General features: G+C 42.5%; 1 protein-coding gene across 1 annotated transcript in view; it reads right to left on the bottom strand.

The window, feature by feature from the left end:
- The window catches only part of LOC142881263 (uncharacterized), a gene marked incomplete at its 5' end in the record, with an annotated part of 73,329 nt that overhangs the window by 12,931 nt on the left and 45,459 nt on the right, over window positions 1–14,939 (bottom strand). The gene's annotated exons all lie outside the window — the stretch shown is intronic.

Raw genomic sequence — 14,939 nt, forward strand, 5'->3', positions numbered from 1 at the left:
AGTTTTGTTGAGAGAATGACGAGAAGAAATCTTTTGACCCTCGATCGCCGCAACCAACAATGGTCTGGAAGGAGGAGAGTTTTGGAGACAACACTGTGAAGCGGGAGGATGGGGAGAACCTGGCAGTGCATAGCGGCCGGACTTAGTGTTAGAAGATGGAGACAAAGTGTTGGTTTGGCTACTTTATCTAGTGTTGTGCTACCAAACCATGTGTTTGTTTAATGAAGAGAATAGGAGACAAGTAAAATCTTAATCAGTTTTAGTAAAAGGAGGAACAAGGTATTTGGTGCAGAGATCTCTGGAGTCGAGTCCTGGCCGTCACTGGAGTCCGATTGACTGCTTTCTCCTAAAAAAAAGGTCCTTAAATACAAAGACAAACAAGCTGACTCCTGATGTGAATGTCTTCTCAAGTGTCGTCCTTCGATTGGCTGTCTGTTCTTCATTTCTCAGCCTCATTGGATGTGATTGTAGCCTTTGTTCCCCGTTTTAGGCTAATACCTGAGGCAGGAAAAAAGTCCTTATTAGGCCGTGAGCCAAATGGTCCATCCTTCCTTCCGGTATGACCTGCTGAAACAATCTCCTTCAAGAAAAACCTGAGGTGATAAGTTCCCATCCCTGTGACTGAATGGGTCATAAGTTCCCATCCCTATGACTGAATGGGTCATAAGTTCCCATCCCTGTGACTTTGAATACTGTACTTGCTGTCTCCTCCACCAAATCATTCATCAGTGGTGTTCTCTCCATCTGAGATTGAGCCAGAAAGGTTGTATTTTTATTTATTTTTTTACCTTGTATCTCAGTAACACTTCATGGACTGCATGACAAAACAATTAGTTGATTGCATAATGAGCAAATGCATGGAATAAAACAGCAACATCACAAAACCAGGCAGGTATGGAATGGAATGTCCTCAAATCCTGAAGCCACCTGATCAACTAATCGGAAACATATTTTACTTTTTGTACTGACTGTGTTTTTGTTTTGTATTTTTGTTAGACATTTTAATAGGGCTTAGAATGATTTCGTTTCATACTGTTGACTTGTATCAAAAAACTGTCCTAGCAGAGAAAATATGTAAGCTGAAATGATCACTTGAGTCACAGAGTTGTTTATTATTGTCAGGTGTTGGTGCACTCAAATGCACGACAACCACTGATGCAGTTTAAGATGTTTATTGAAGCAGGGAGGTCGGGCAGTCCAGGGTCGAGAACCAGTGCAAGCGGTGGGAGAGGCAGGCGAGATCGGCGTCGGGGACGGGCGGAGGTCGATAACAGTGAAAGGATCCAGACAGGGCAGATGAGGGACGTAGTCAGAGCCGAGCAGGGTCGTTACCGGGGATACCGGGGAATCGGTCCGAGGACGAGGCGGAGGCAGGGTCGAAGACGGGCTGTTGTCAACCGGGGAATGAAACAGCACAACAAGGAGACAGGCGCTGGATTACTGGTGCACTGTAAAACAGATAATCTGGCAATGGGGGAACATGGGAGACTGGTTAATAAAGGCAGTGCAGATCAAAGGCGAAGATTGTTGGCTCTCAAGATCACAGGCGCATACTGTTAGCTTGGAGGCCGTGACAATTATTATACCGTCCACCGGTCGAGTCGAGCCCGTCTCCCTCCCGTTGCCCACTGGGACGGTGTTATATTGCATCCGCATTAGGATGAACAAACCTCCAACATTTTCTCTGTTCCTTCCACTCATTCGATTGAGTACTTGGTGCTTCGGTAGTCGCTCGGTATCTTTTTTTTTTTTTTCAAATTTCCCTCACACTGAAAAACCTTTCTTGAAGCAGCACACAGCGAAATAACTTTCGGGGCAGAGCGGGGGAGGGCGGAACCAGTCCGAGAGTATGCCTGAGCTCGGCCATGTAGGGAAATACGGCATGCATTGACGTCAATGCGATCCCAATGTTAAAAACAAAACTCGGTGAAACAGAGCGTTCAGAACCACGCCCATCTGACGATTTTGCATCGTTTGACACTAGTATTCAACATTGTGACAGTATTTAGTGCTCAGAAAATTGGAAAAGCATCATAGGTCCCCTTTAAAGTACTTGGCCTTTTTATCTTTTCTAACTATAGAGCATTCACCATTGCGTTCTCTGTTAATGTGCCTCAACAGCTGCTGTACTAGTGGTGGAGAAACTGCACATGCTCAGGACCCAATCATGTCTGCATATGGGCGGCGGGCCCTGAAGGGCCTTGTCTCACATCAACCCAAGTAAGCTTGACAAAGAAAATGTTATTTATTATATGTTATCTATTGTTCTACTCTAAATCCAACCTGATCCAGAGGCCTTTGCAGACTTTATACTTTGTTCCCGAGTGAGATTGACTGTGAATGATTTTATCGGTCAATTCAGTGCCCCAGTGAAACAAGCTTCTAGGCCAACCTAGGTTGCTCCGGTTTCACCCTGGGGGTGAATGCCCAAGGACAAAGAATCTATTACTACATAATATTCCTTGGACGTCGGGCGTGTTTGTTCCCGTTAATTATTTTCCTAGTACCACCCATTGGCTCAATTTATTCCCCTGCACTTCCGACGCTTAATGTTGTAGACACAACAAAATAAAACTAATGATGCAAACTTCCTTTCTTGTAAAATAACAAAATAAAATTCACAGAATAAAAGTCTGGTGCAAGTGCCCTCTGTTGGAGCCAAAATATTTATTTTCTTTCCTTATTTCTGATTTATTGGTACTTTGGCTTAATGTGTTAATTATGGACTCAACAGTAATTGTTTTATTTATTTTGTATTTTCTTAGCATCGGTTGCACTAAGGGCCACGCCCCCACATCACCGTAGGCTGGTGACTGCAGCACCTGCACTATATCAGGGTGGCAGGTCTCTTGAGTAGAACGCAGCAGAACAGTTTCAGACCGCTGTCAAGCATTTTTATTGGATTTCTGATTTTTGACTATTTTTGGATTAATTTGACGATCAGTGTGTTGGAAGCAACCTGTGCCGCGTTGTCCACTGTCGCGGTAAGACTGTTTTCGTTTTTTGAGTGGGGAAAAAGATAAACAAACGGAGCATTGGATCGCCGCATCCTCCAGAGTTTTTGTTTTGCACAACCACGCTTGGGCGCGTCGAACTGAAAACTCAAAAGATTCACCAAGAACAAAGCGCACCAATATAACACAATATGCTATGATGCATGATGTTAAATATCTGATTCCAACAAAACCTAGTAAAAACCCACTCGTGCCTACACGTGGCGTCTAGCCAGCATACGGAGGTGTGCACTAGTTACCGAAAAGGGGCGGTCCTAAGCCCTTACTGGGTTTTTGTTTTAGAGAGCTCCATAAAGTTTGTGGTCAATTGTGTAAAGTTGCTCTTTCAAGTCTGCGTGATTGTTGTCAATACATTTTTATTATTATTGTTATTATTATTATTATTATTATCATTATTATTATTATTATTATTATTATTAAAGACAGTTTATTAGCCTGTTTTTCCTCCACACTTTCAGCGTTGGAGCAGCTGAAGCGTGAAGGAGATGTAGGTTTTTGGCAAAGTGAAGACATTCAACCACATCACTGTGTACTGGCAGCGCAGAAATACACAGCTGAGTATGACGGATCAGCACTGGGAATTATCAGCGCTCCTGTTTGCGTGTTCTCCCTGGTGATCTCAAAGCGATCCTTAAACTGCTCCTCGTAGCTTGGGGGACTGCCAGCAGTGTAGCCATATCCCATCAAGCTGATAGAGCCCGTGTCCTTCTGCTGGTACCACAGCATTACAGTCATGCTGCTGTCATCGTGGCTGCACCTGATTTTTACTCTTGTTGACTCGTGGACTATTCTTGGGAAGGACGGCTCAAATTTCACAGTCAGCGCCTCATCTGTCAGAAAAAACAAATAAATTGCATCAAACTCCCACTGAATCAAATTAAAAATGTACAATTCACTTGATTTAGAAATTCAGCAAAGGTTGTTTTTGATTATTTGGACATTACATGTTAGGAAGATGAGGAGGAGTCCAGTCAGAGACAGAGACATGTTGGAGCTGCTGTGCCTGATAGTGATTAACTTCACCTGCTCTTGTTCACATGCCATTAACAGGAAGAGATGAGGGTTTTTAGTGAGGGAGGAGCATGACGCCACACCACTGTGTACTGGCAGCACAGAAATAAACAGCTGTGTGTAGCAGCGTTGCACTGTTGACGATCAGCGTTCCTCTTGTCGTATCTTCTCTCTTCAGAGTGAATTGGTCTTTGAACTGCTTCTCATAGGTCGGGGAATTCTGACCATATGTGTATCCAATGAGGTCCAGAGACTGGCTGTCCACTTTCTGCTGGTACCAGAGCATCACCTGAAGGTTTGTGTCATCATGACTGCAGGATAAGCGGACTGTGGTGTTCTCTCCTACTATCTGTGGAGGAGAGTCCTTGAAGGTCACTGTGCTCACCCCACCTAAGAAGGGACAACAAGATTGTTGATGCAGAGAAAACAACAACAACAACAACAACAAAAATGAAATATTTTTTGCTGCTGCTGTTAAGGGATTATATTTGAGCTCATACCATAAAGAGAGATGAGAAGTAAAGCAACGATGGGAGCTGATGAAACCATTGTCAGGGTTTGACAGAGAGAAGCTCTCACAGATTAAGGCTGAATGTGTCTGCGTGAGTTTGTTCCCCTCCTCCTGTCTGATAAAAGCTGTCTGTTCTCTGCCTCCCCCTGTTGGTGGAACGTCAGTCGTCCAGACGGTCGTGTGAGTTCTGGAATTTCGAATTATTATCTTGTAATATTCAGAGGCAAAAATGAAGTAAATTATTTCGAGTAAAAATGCTTCCAATGTTTCCATAAATTATTATACACAAAGAACAAATGTAGTAGTGGATTTGTTTTTGTTTTTTGAGTTTGATTTCATGATTCATGTGTCAAAAACACGGTTTTGACGAAAAAAATATCAAACAAAAGAAGTTGTCCACAAACCGCTACAGATGTTCTAATTGTAATCAGTAAAAAAGATTGTGAAATCCATGATGTTGTTTTGCGTGTTGAGTTTGAATATGATATGTGTGTCATATGGTTTCAGTGGTTTCCGGATTATTATGGAGGTTTTATGTCTGACAGAGTGACTGTCTTCACTACTGTGGTAACTGGCAGCTCCAAAATATTCCCCACTGTCTTCAGGCTGTCTTGGGTTCAGGGTGCTCAGATTAACTGACTTGCTTCCATCTCCAGTCAGTTTAAAGTGACTCTCAAAAGCAGGTTCCATCTCGACAGTGTCATAACGCATATAACCAATGAGCTTGAGGGCAGAGTCTCCAGGTGAGCGCTGGTACCACAGAATGGTGTCGTAGCTCTGGATTTTATGTTCGAGGCTCAGCTGGACTTCTTGGTTTGGTTTCACTATCAGGTCAGTGGGAGTCTGGAAAACCTGTTGGTCTTTGCTGAGGTGAACTCCTGAAAGAAATTACAATGCCAACAAAAACATCAGCCAGAGTGATCAGTGGATGTCATTGTTCCACTTTGGTGGCTGAATCTTTCTGAATGTGTTACCTTGAAACCAGGAGACCGTGATGAAGCAAATGATGAGACCAGGTGGTGTCATGTTGAGTGGAATGAAGCAGCGGCAGTTTGAGCTGGTTTTCACTGAAGGGAGGAAACAGGAAGTGATGTTGACAACGTCGACAAATAAATGACTGGATAAAGAAGTCAAGTTGTGGGTCTACTTGATGCGATGTTGCGTTGAGTGTTGAATGTGAACATGACAGTGTGTCACATGGTTTCAGTGGTTTCCTGTCTCTGGCTGCTGGATTATTATGGAGGTTTCATGTCTGACAGAGGTACTGTCTTCACTACTGTGGTAACTGGCAGCTCCAAAATATTCCCCACTGTCTTCAGGGTGTCTTGGGTTCAGGGTGCTCAGATTAACTGACTTCCTTCCATCGCCAGTCAGTTTAAAGTGACCCTCAAAAGCACGTTCCATCGTGGGAGCTTCATAATAGACATAACCAATGAGCTTGAGGGCAGAGTCTCCAGATGAGCGCTGGTACCACAGAATGGTGTCGTAGCTCTGGATTTTATGTTCGAGGCTCAGCTGGACTTCTTGGTTTGGTTTCACTATCAGGTCAGTGGGAGTCTGGAAAACCTGTTGGTCTTTACTGAGGTGAACTCCTGGAAGAAATTACAATGCCAACAAAAACATCAGCCAGAGTGATCAGTGGATGTCATTGTTCCACTTTGGTGGCTGAATCTTTCTGAATGTGTTACCTTGAAACCAGGAGACCGTGATGAAGCAAATGATGAGACCAGGTGGTGTCATGTTGAGTGGAATGAAGCAGCGGCAGTTTGAGCTGGTTTTCACTGAAGGGAGGAGAAAGGAAGTGATGTTGACAACGTCGACAAATAAATGACTGGATAAAGAAGTCGAGTTGTGGGTCTACTTGATGCGATGTTGCTTTGAGTGTTGAATGTGAACATGACAGTGTGTCACATGGTTTCAGTGGTTTCCTGTCTCTGGCTGCTGGATTATTATGGAGGTTTCATGTCTGACAGAGGTACTGTCTTCACTACTGTGGTAACTGGCAGCTCCAAAATATTCCCCACTGTCTTCAGGGTGTCTTGGGTTCAGGGTGCTCAGATTAACTGACTTGCTTCCATCTCCAGTCAGTTTAAAGTGACCCTCAAAAGTAGGTTCCATCTTGACAGTTTCATAATTCACATAACCAATGAGCTTGAGGGCAGAGTCTCCAGGTGAGCGCTGGTACCACAGAATGACATTGTAGTTCGGGATTTTGTGTTCAAGGCTCAGCTGGACTTCTTGGTTTGATTTCACTATCAGGTCAGTGGGATCCTGGAAAACCTGTTGGTCTTTACTGAGTTGAACTCCTGGTAGGAATCAGAAGGCCAATAAAAATATTAGCAAGAGCGTTCAGTGGATGTCATTGTTCCACTTTGGTGGCTGAATCTTTCTGAATGTGTTACCTTGAAACCAGGAGACAGTGATGAAGCAAACGATGAGACCAGGTGGTGTCATGTTGAGTGGAATGAAGCAGCTGCAGTTTGAGATGGGTTTTCACTGAAGGGAGGAGACAGGAAGTGATGTCTCCTCCTGGATAAAGAAGTCGAGCTGTGGGTCTACTTGATGTGATGTTGCTTTGAGTATTGAATGTGAACATGACAGTGTATCACAAGGTTTCAGTGGTTTCCTGTCTCTGGCTGTCGAGCTGTGGGTCTACTTGAATGAATGAATGAAAGAAATTAATAATTTTTCCTTTCGAATAGCCTCTGTGCACATCAACAAGACAATTTTTGCAAAATATCAAAAACAGTAACAAAACAGTGTCAAACACCCAAGAAATAATAATAATATTTAATAATTCTGACATATATATAGCATATTCGAAAAGGAGTAAGAAGAAGCAAAACTTTTTAAATCTCACCCTCTTCCCCAAAGGTAAAAAAAAAGTAAATCAGTGCAAAGTTGTGCAACAATATGGTCAAAATTAAATAATAATTCATACTAAGAAGAAAAAGAAAAAGAAACGCAACCAATCTAATTGAATCAATAACATTGAATATTGTCAAAAAAAATGAGAATAATAATAAATAATAACACAACAATAATAGCCATAATAATAATAACAAATACCCCACAACGAATTGGACAGCCTGGATTTTAAGCCAATGTCTCTCTGTACTCCGCAAAAATCATATCTTTGTAAAACTTTTTAAACTGCCTCATGTTCGGGCATCCTTTGAGATTCTCATGCAACCCATTCCACTGCTTCACCTCACAAACTGAAATACAAAATCCTTTCATATTAGTACGAATTCTTTTATGCTTAATTTTAAATGATCCCCTTAAACAACAATTTCTCTCCGTTAACATAAACCTTTTTTGTATATTGTGAGGTAATTGGTTATTTTTTGCTTGAAACAGTATTTGCACAGTTTTGAAGTTGATCAGGTCAGTAAAGTTAAGGATTTTGGACTGTAAAAATCATCCCCAGTGCACAGCATGTTTGCATCATCAGCAAACAAAATAAAATGTATTTCTTTGGATACCTTGCTGATATCATTAGCATATAACAAAAATAATTTTGGTCCCAATACTGACCCCTGGGGGACTCCACAGGTGATGTCCAAACATGAAGAGGAACTATCCCCCAACTTCAGGAACTGTCTCCTCTTACTTAAATAACTTTTAACCCAATTTAATATTATTCCCCAAATTCCAAATGTTTCCAATTTATTGACTAAAATGTTATGATCGATTGTATCAAATGCTTTTTGTTTTTCAATCTATATCTATTCCAAGTGCATGTTTTTTCTGTTCTCTACAATTAGAGACTTCTTCAGTGAGTTCCATTTAGGCAAGTGATGTTGATCTTTTGGCCCTAAACCCATATTGACTTTCTGCAAGTAACTTATATTTATCAATGAATGTGTCTAGTCTTTTATTGAAGAGCTTCTCTAGAATCTTAGAAAATTGTGACAGTAGTGAGACAGGCCTGTAGTTTGTAAAATATGTTTTGCTCCCCGCTTTGTACAAGGGTATGACCTTAGCTATTTTCCTTCTGTCAGGGAAGGTACCAGGTTGAAATGACAAATTACATATATAAGTGAGTGGCTTCTGTAACCCGGTTAAAATGATCTAAATAACCTAATACTATTTATATATTATAAAATACAAATGGGTTAAAAAGGTTGGTTTTCAGTTATTTTTGTTAAAATGTTTAGCAGGTGTTTTAACTGTTTGTTTGTTTGTTTATTGTACTGCACCTTAACCATCACCGCTATTCAAGCAACAGGTGTGTTCAGCAGTGGGCGGGTCAACCATCACCGGTACTTAAGAACCAGGTGTGTTCGGCTGAAAACCGGGGGGAAAAAACCAAAGGAGAAAAGGAAACCGACGGCGCGGAGGAAAAACGGACTCTCTCCCAAAAAGTGGATTATCTGCAGCCAGCTCAAGTTTGTCCTGAGGAAGGACGGAGACACCTGGCAGCTAACACAGCAGCTAGCGGCCCCACGCTCTGCGGCAGTTAGCCATCCGCTAACTGTGGGAGCGGAGACCGTGGGACGGGAGGAGCAGCAGACGGCGGGCGAGCGCCCCGCACATCGTCACCCTCCATCGTCAAGCCGGTCAGTTTCCTCAGCGCCTCCTTTTTGTCCGTTGACCCCCACTGTGGTGGACCCCATTGCCCTGGACGAAGGTACTGTTTTCTGTTTTCCATTGCCCAGTGGTGGGCGAAACCGCCACACGCTGCGGCTCCGGCGGCCAACTCAAAAAACACACTTGTGGGCCCACACCAACTAAGCCGGCTTTTTTTTTTTTTTTTTTCCACGGCACGCTAAAAGAAAACGGGTCCTTTGGTCAGCCGGACGTAGCTCGGGTGCGACTGCGGTCAAGCCAACCGACCGTTCGAAAAAAGCGGTCGAGCCAGCAGGCACTCGCTTTTTGCTTGCTCCGTGTACACCAGGTATTACGGTAGTCATTGTACTCAATGGGGAAACGAGATCGAATCGCTTTTCTCTGTACTTGGTTTCAGATTAACATTATTGGCGAATTCCTAATTGTCACTCCAGTATTACACTTCAGGGTGCTAGTGCACGACCCCAGGAACACCCTCACTGAATTTCACAAATTTCTGATGTAGCATTTCAGAATGAAGCTCATCCAAAACTGTGCACTTTTTATGTTTATTATTCTTGATTTCAGATTAGATTTTTTCGAGAATTCCTAATTGTCACTCCACCATTCCACTTCAGGGTGCTAGTGAACAACCCCAGGAACACCAATTTCCAAATATTTACATCTGAAATCACGACTTATAAACATGAAAAGTGCACATTTTTGTATGAGCTTTATTTTGAAATACCACATCAGAAATTCCTGAAATTCAGTGAGGGTGTTCCTGGGGTGCTGCACTACCACCCTGAAGTGTAATAATGGAGTGACAATTAGGAATTCTCCAATAATGTTAATCTGAAACCAAGTACAGAGAAAAGCGATTCGATCTTGTTTCCCCATTGAGTACAATGACTACCGTAATACCTGGTGTACACGGAGCAAGCAAAAAGCGAGTGCCTGCTGGCTCGACCGCTTTTTTCGAACTGTCGGTTGGCTTGACCGCAGTCGCACCCGAGCTACGTCCGGCTGACCAAATGACCCGTTTTCTTTTAGCGTGCCGTGGTAAAAAAAAAAGAAAAAAAGCCGGCTTAGTTGGTGTGGGCCCACAAGTGTGTTTTTTGAGTTGTTGAGTTTGATTGTATTATAGCGTTTACCCTGATGTGAAAGTTTTTTTTTTGTTTTCGGTTGAAACACGTCCATAGCCAACATTCCTTGGTTTACAAGTAAATGATTGAGGATTTTATTTATGAAATCTGTTGTGCTGTGTACTTTATTTTGCATTTGCATTGAACGGTGTGTTTCAGATGTGTGCTTGACTTGTTGCAAGTAGAACTAGGTTCTATACATTCTGATTATTGTATAATTTAAAAGTGAAATAGAATTAAGAATTTAAATATAAATAAATAATTATTTATATAATTAAATATTTAAAGATGAGTAAATAAATACTTACCGAATTATTTATTTAAATATAAATAAGTAAATAGTTAAAACCCATTTGATTAAAGGGAGATCCAAAACATAGATATAAGAACGTAGATGGTAAAAGAACCCAAAACCCTTTTTCAATACAGTTATATCAATTCCATCACAATCAGACGTTTTTTTTTTCATAACTCATCACAATCTCTACAATCTCTTCTTCACCCACTGCAGTGAGGAACATTGAATGCAGATTCCTTTCTAATAGGCAGTCAAGGTTTACATCTGCAGGTCCTGGGTCCGAGATTTGTGTCGCTAAATCTATGATGTGATGTTGCCTTGAGTGTTGAATGTGAACATGACAGTGTGTCACGTGGTTTCAGTGGTTTCCTGTCTCTGGCTGCTGGATTATTATGGAGGTTTTATGTCTGACAGAGTGACTGTCTTCACTACTATGGTAACTGGCAGCTCCAAAATATTCCCCACTGTCTTCAGGCTGTCTTGGGTTCAGGGTGCTCAGATTAACTGATTTGCTTCCATCTCCAGTCAGTTTAAAGTGACTTTCAAAAGCAGGTTCCATCTTGACAGTGTCATAATTCACATAACCAATGAGCTTGAGGGCAGAGTCTCCAGGTGAGCGCTGGTACCACAGAATGGTCTTGTAGTCTTGGATTTTATGTTCGAGGCTCAGCTGGACTTCTTGGTTTGGTTTCACTATCAGGTCAGTGGGATCCTGGAAAACCTGTTGGTCTTTACTGAGGTGAACTCCTGGAAGAAATTACAATGCCAATAAAAACATCAGCCAGAGCGTTCAGTGGATGTCATTGTTCCACTTTGGTGGCTGAATCTTTCTGAATGTGTTACCTTGAAACCAGGAGACAGTGATGAAGCAAACAATGAGACCTGGTGGTGTCATGTTGAGTGGAATGAAGCAGCTGCAGTTTGAGCTGGTTTATAATGAGAGGAGGAAACAGGAAGTGATGTCGACAACGTCGACAAATAAATGACTGGATAAAAAAGTAAAGTTGTGGGTCTACTTGATGCAATGTTGCTTTGAGTGTTGAATGTGAACATGACAGTGTGTCACAAGGTTTCAGTGGTTTCCTGTCTCTGGCTGCTGGATTATTATGGAGGTTTTATGTCTGACAGAGTGACTGTCTTCACTACTGTGGTAACTGGCAGCTCCAAAATATTCCCCACTGTCTTCAGGGTGTCTTGGGTTCAGGGTGCTCAGATTAACTGACTTCCTTCCATCGCCAGTCAGTTTAAAGTGACCCTCAAAAGCACGTTCCATCGTGGGAGCTTCATAATAGACATAACCAATGAGCTTGAGGGCAGAGTCTCCAGGTGAGCGCTGGTACCACAGAATGGTCTTGTAGTCTTGGATTTTATGTTCGAGGCTCAGCTGGACTTCTTGGTTTGGTTTCACTATCAGGTCAGTGGGATCCTGGAAAACCTGTTGGTCTTTACTGAGGTGAACTCCTGGAAGAAATTACAATGCCAATAAAAACATCAGCCAGAGCGTTCAGTGGATGTCATTGTTCCACTTTGGTGGCTGAATCTTTCTGAATGTGTTACCTTGAAACCAGGAGACAGTGATGAAGCAAACGATGAGACCAGGTGGTGTCATGTTGAGTGGAATGAAGCAGCAGCAGTTTGAGCTGGTTTATGAGGGGAGGAGACAGGAAGTGATGTTGACAAAGCCGAGTTATAGTTTAAGGTCCAGTGTGTAAAGTTTGGATTGATTCATGATTTTTATACATTAGTTAAAGCTTAACATACTGCCCATACATTTTTAAAGGTGCAGACACAGAGTAGAATAAAAGCTATTTGGTGTTCCTACCCTTAGAACGGTTGTCATATAAAAACATACATACATACAACATAGAGCTACGGTCTTGCTCCTAGTTCACTGCCATCTTGCACTTCACTTTTTGTTTAATTATGTTTTATTGATTTTTCATTAACAAACATATAAACAACGAACCACACAGTACAGCTTTAACAATGTTACAGTAAATAAAAACAACAGTAATAATAATGTACATGGGTTACACCATAGGTAAGAATATACATAGAACAATGGATCTTGCTCATAGTTCACTGCCATCTTGCGCTTCCATTTCTGAAGGAAGCCCGTTTGACAGTGAAGGAAATACCAAACGCGCTGTCAGGTGGGCTTCCTTAAAATTTCACACGTGGGACCTTTAACTAAATAATGAAGTGAACGTGTAAACATGTGAATGTGACAGTGTGTCACGTGGTTTCAGTGGCTTCCGGTCTCTGGCTGCTGGATTATTATGGAGGTTTCATGTCTGACAGAGTGACTGTCTTCACTACTGTGGAGACTGGCAGCTCCAACATATTCTCTACTCAGTGCGTTTACATGCAGAGCTTAATCGAACTAAGCAATAATTCGGTTTTCTCGTCCAATCGGCGTTCTCACCTTGCCCCCGTATACATGCAGCTGAGAAATTCGAATTATTGACGGGAACGTGTCATCCTCCCAACACTAGGGGGTGGAGTGAGTCTCTTCAGCTGGTCAGTTGCTTTCGGTTGACATATTAAATCATTATGATATGGAACGATAGTTCATAATGTACGTGTTACTTGCTTTGCAGATAAGGTGTACCCTATTTCTTGTGCTCATGGTGATTTTAAAAGGCAGACAAGAACGTTGTTTGCTGTTGGAGAGCTACAACAACACACTGTCTTCGATGCTACACTTTGTGCCGTCGCTACGGACCCGAAACTCTCGTTCTTGTTGGGTTCGGAGCAGACTGGTGGGAGAGTTTGTGTACAGGTTTTGCAAAGGAACGGTGTCTTCAGTTATACACACGCACATTAAAGTGCCGACCGTGGAGGAAGCTGGTGCCGCTGCACGCCGTTTCCAGCAGAATAACAGCGAAATTACCAAAATAAAAACAAATCAGAAAAACATCTCTTTGGTGTGCTTTTATTTAATATGTCCATCTCTTTTAGAAGAGAAGGCATCAGCCCGGTCTCATCCTCTCTCCAAATGCGAACATTCTTATTCGCGTTTGCCAGGTTGTTTCACGCCGTCTGTTTTGTTAGACGACGTAGTTGTGTGGTCATGAGTTGCGAGAGGGAGGCGTGGCGCGTGCGCACTCGCGTTGTCCAGTTAATAGTCCGACTTAGGCGTATACATGGCAGAGAAATTCGAATTCCAATCGCATTATCTGGGTGTCTCAATCGAAGTTCTCCGATTCCAATCGGAGTTCTCAAACTCTGATCATAATCGGACTAAGGTGTTTACATGCACGTGAGTTCTCCGATCATAATCGGACTAAGGCAATAATTCAAATTTCTCTAGTGCCATGTAAACGCACTGTCTTCAGGGTGTCTTGTCCTCAGGATGCTCAGATTAACTGACTTGCTTCCATCTCCAGTCAGATTAAAGGTCCCATAGTATCCAAAATGCACTTTATTGCGGTTTTCTATCAATAATATGCATCCCCGGCATGTCTACGATCCCCCCTGGTGTGAAAAAAGTCTGTCTACGTTACGGTCTTTAGTGTTTCCTACTTTCGAACATTTGTGCTTCCAACGGGCAGATCATACTTCCGTGACTTGGTGATGTCACGGAAGTGCACTCGACCCTGCCCCCTCAGGTTAGTGGCACCGCCTCTGGTAAAGGTTTGTCACACCCACAGAAATTCCAGAAGCTGCGCCATTTTCTTCTGCTCGCAAACGCTCCGGTGAGAACAATGGCGAAACCACGATCAGGAAGAAGGGGTTGCTCTGTTTCTGGCTGCAGAAATGAGCATTCTACTCTTTTTATAACTCTGTCGTCCGAGTCTTCGAGAAGACAATGTATTTTATTTTTGAAGGATGTGTACTTACAGCTGTTCCAAAAATGCTGTATGTGTGTGCTCACCATTTCGCGAAGGACTGTTTTGACAATGAAAGCCAGGTCAAAGCCGGATTTGCACTTCGCTTAAACTTAAAGAATGGATCGGTCCCAACGGTTCGTGACGTGACTACAAACGTGGAAGATGTAAGTTTTTAACATTTTATTTTGATTTACTGTTTAGCCTTCCTTCCTATCCTTTCAATGTGTTTTTAGCATTGCGGCTAACGTAAGGCAACGTTACATTTAAACGCAAACGTAAGGCAACGTTACGTTTAAACGTAATGTAAACTAAACGGGGACGTTGGTAGAAAGCTGTGTGAAAATGTGTTCTCAGAAATAACCTCGTTTTCGGCCTCATGTGTTATTCACAGGCCAGCACATCAACTCCCTGTTTGCAGATGCCAGCATCAAGAGATGTTGCCTGTCAGACTGACAAGAAGACACGTTCTGTCGGCACGCAGCTGTCGTTGAAGACTCTAGGAGCTTCTTACAGAAGTGCAGGTATGCAGCCACCTTCATTAGGCTACATTTACTTGGGATGAAGTTAGTAATAAAT

This window comes from Nelusetta ayraudi, unplaced genomic scaffold (genome assembly GCF_046127955.1).
Source record: "Nelusetta ayraudi isolate G7.1 ecotype Tasmania unplaced genomic scaffold, CSIRO-AGI_Nayr_v1 ptg000189l, whole genome shotgun sequence".
Classification (NCBI taxonomy): domain Eukaryota; kingdom Metazoa; phylum Chordata; class Actinopteri; order Tetraodontiformes; family Monacanthidae; genus Nelusetta; species Nelusetta ayraudi.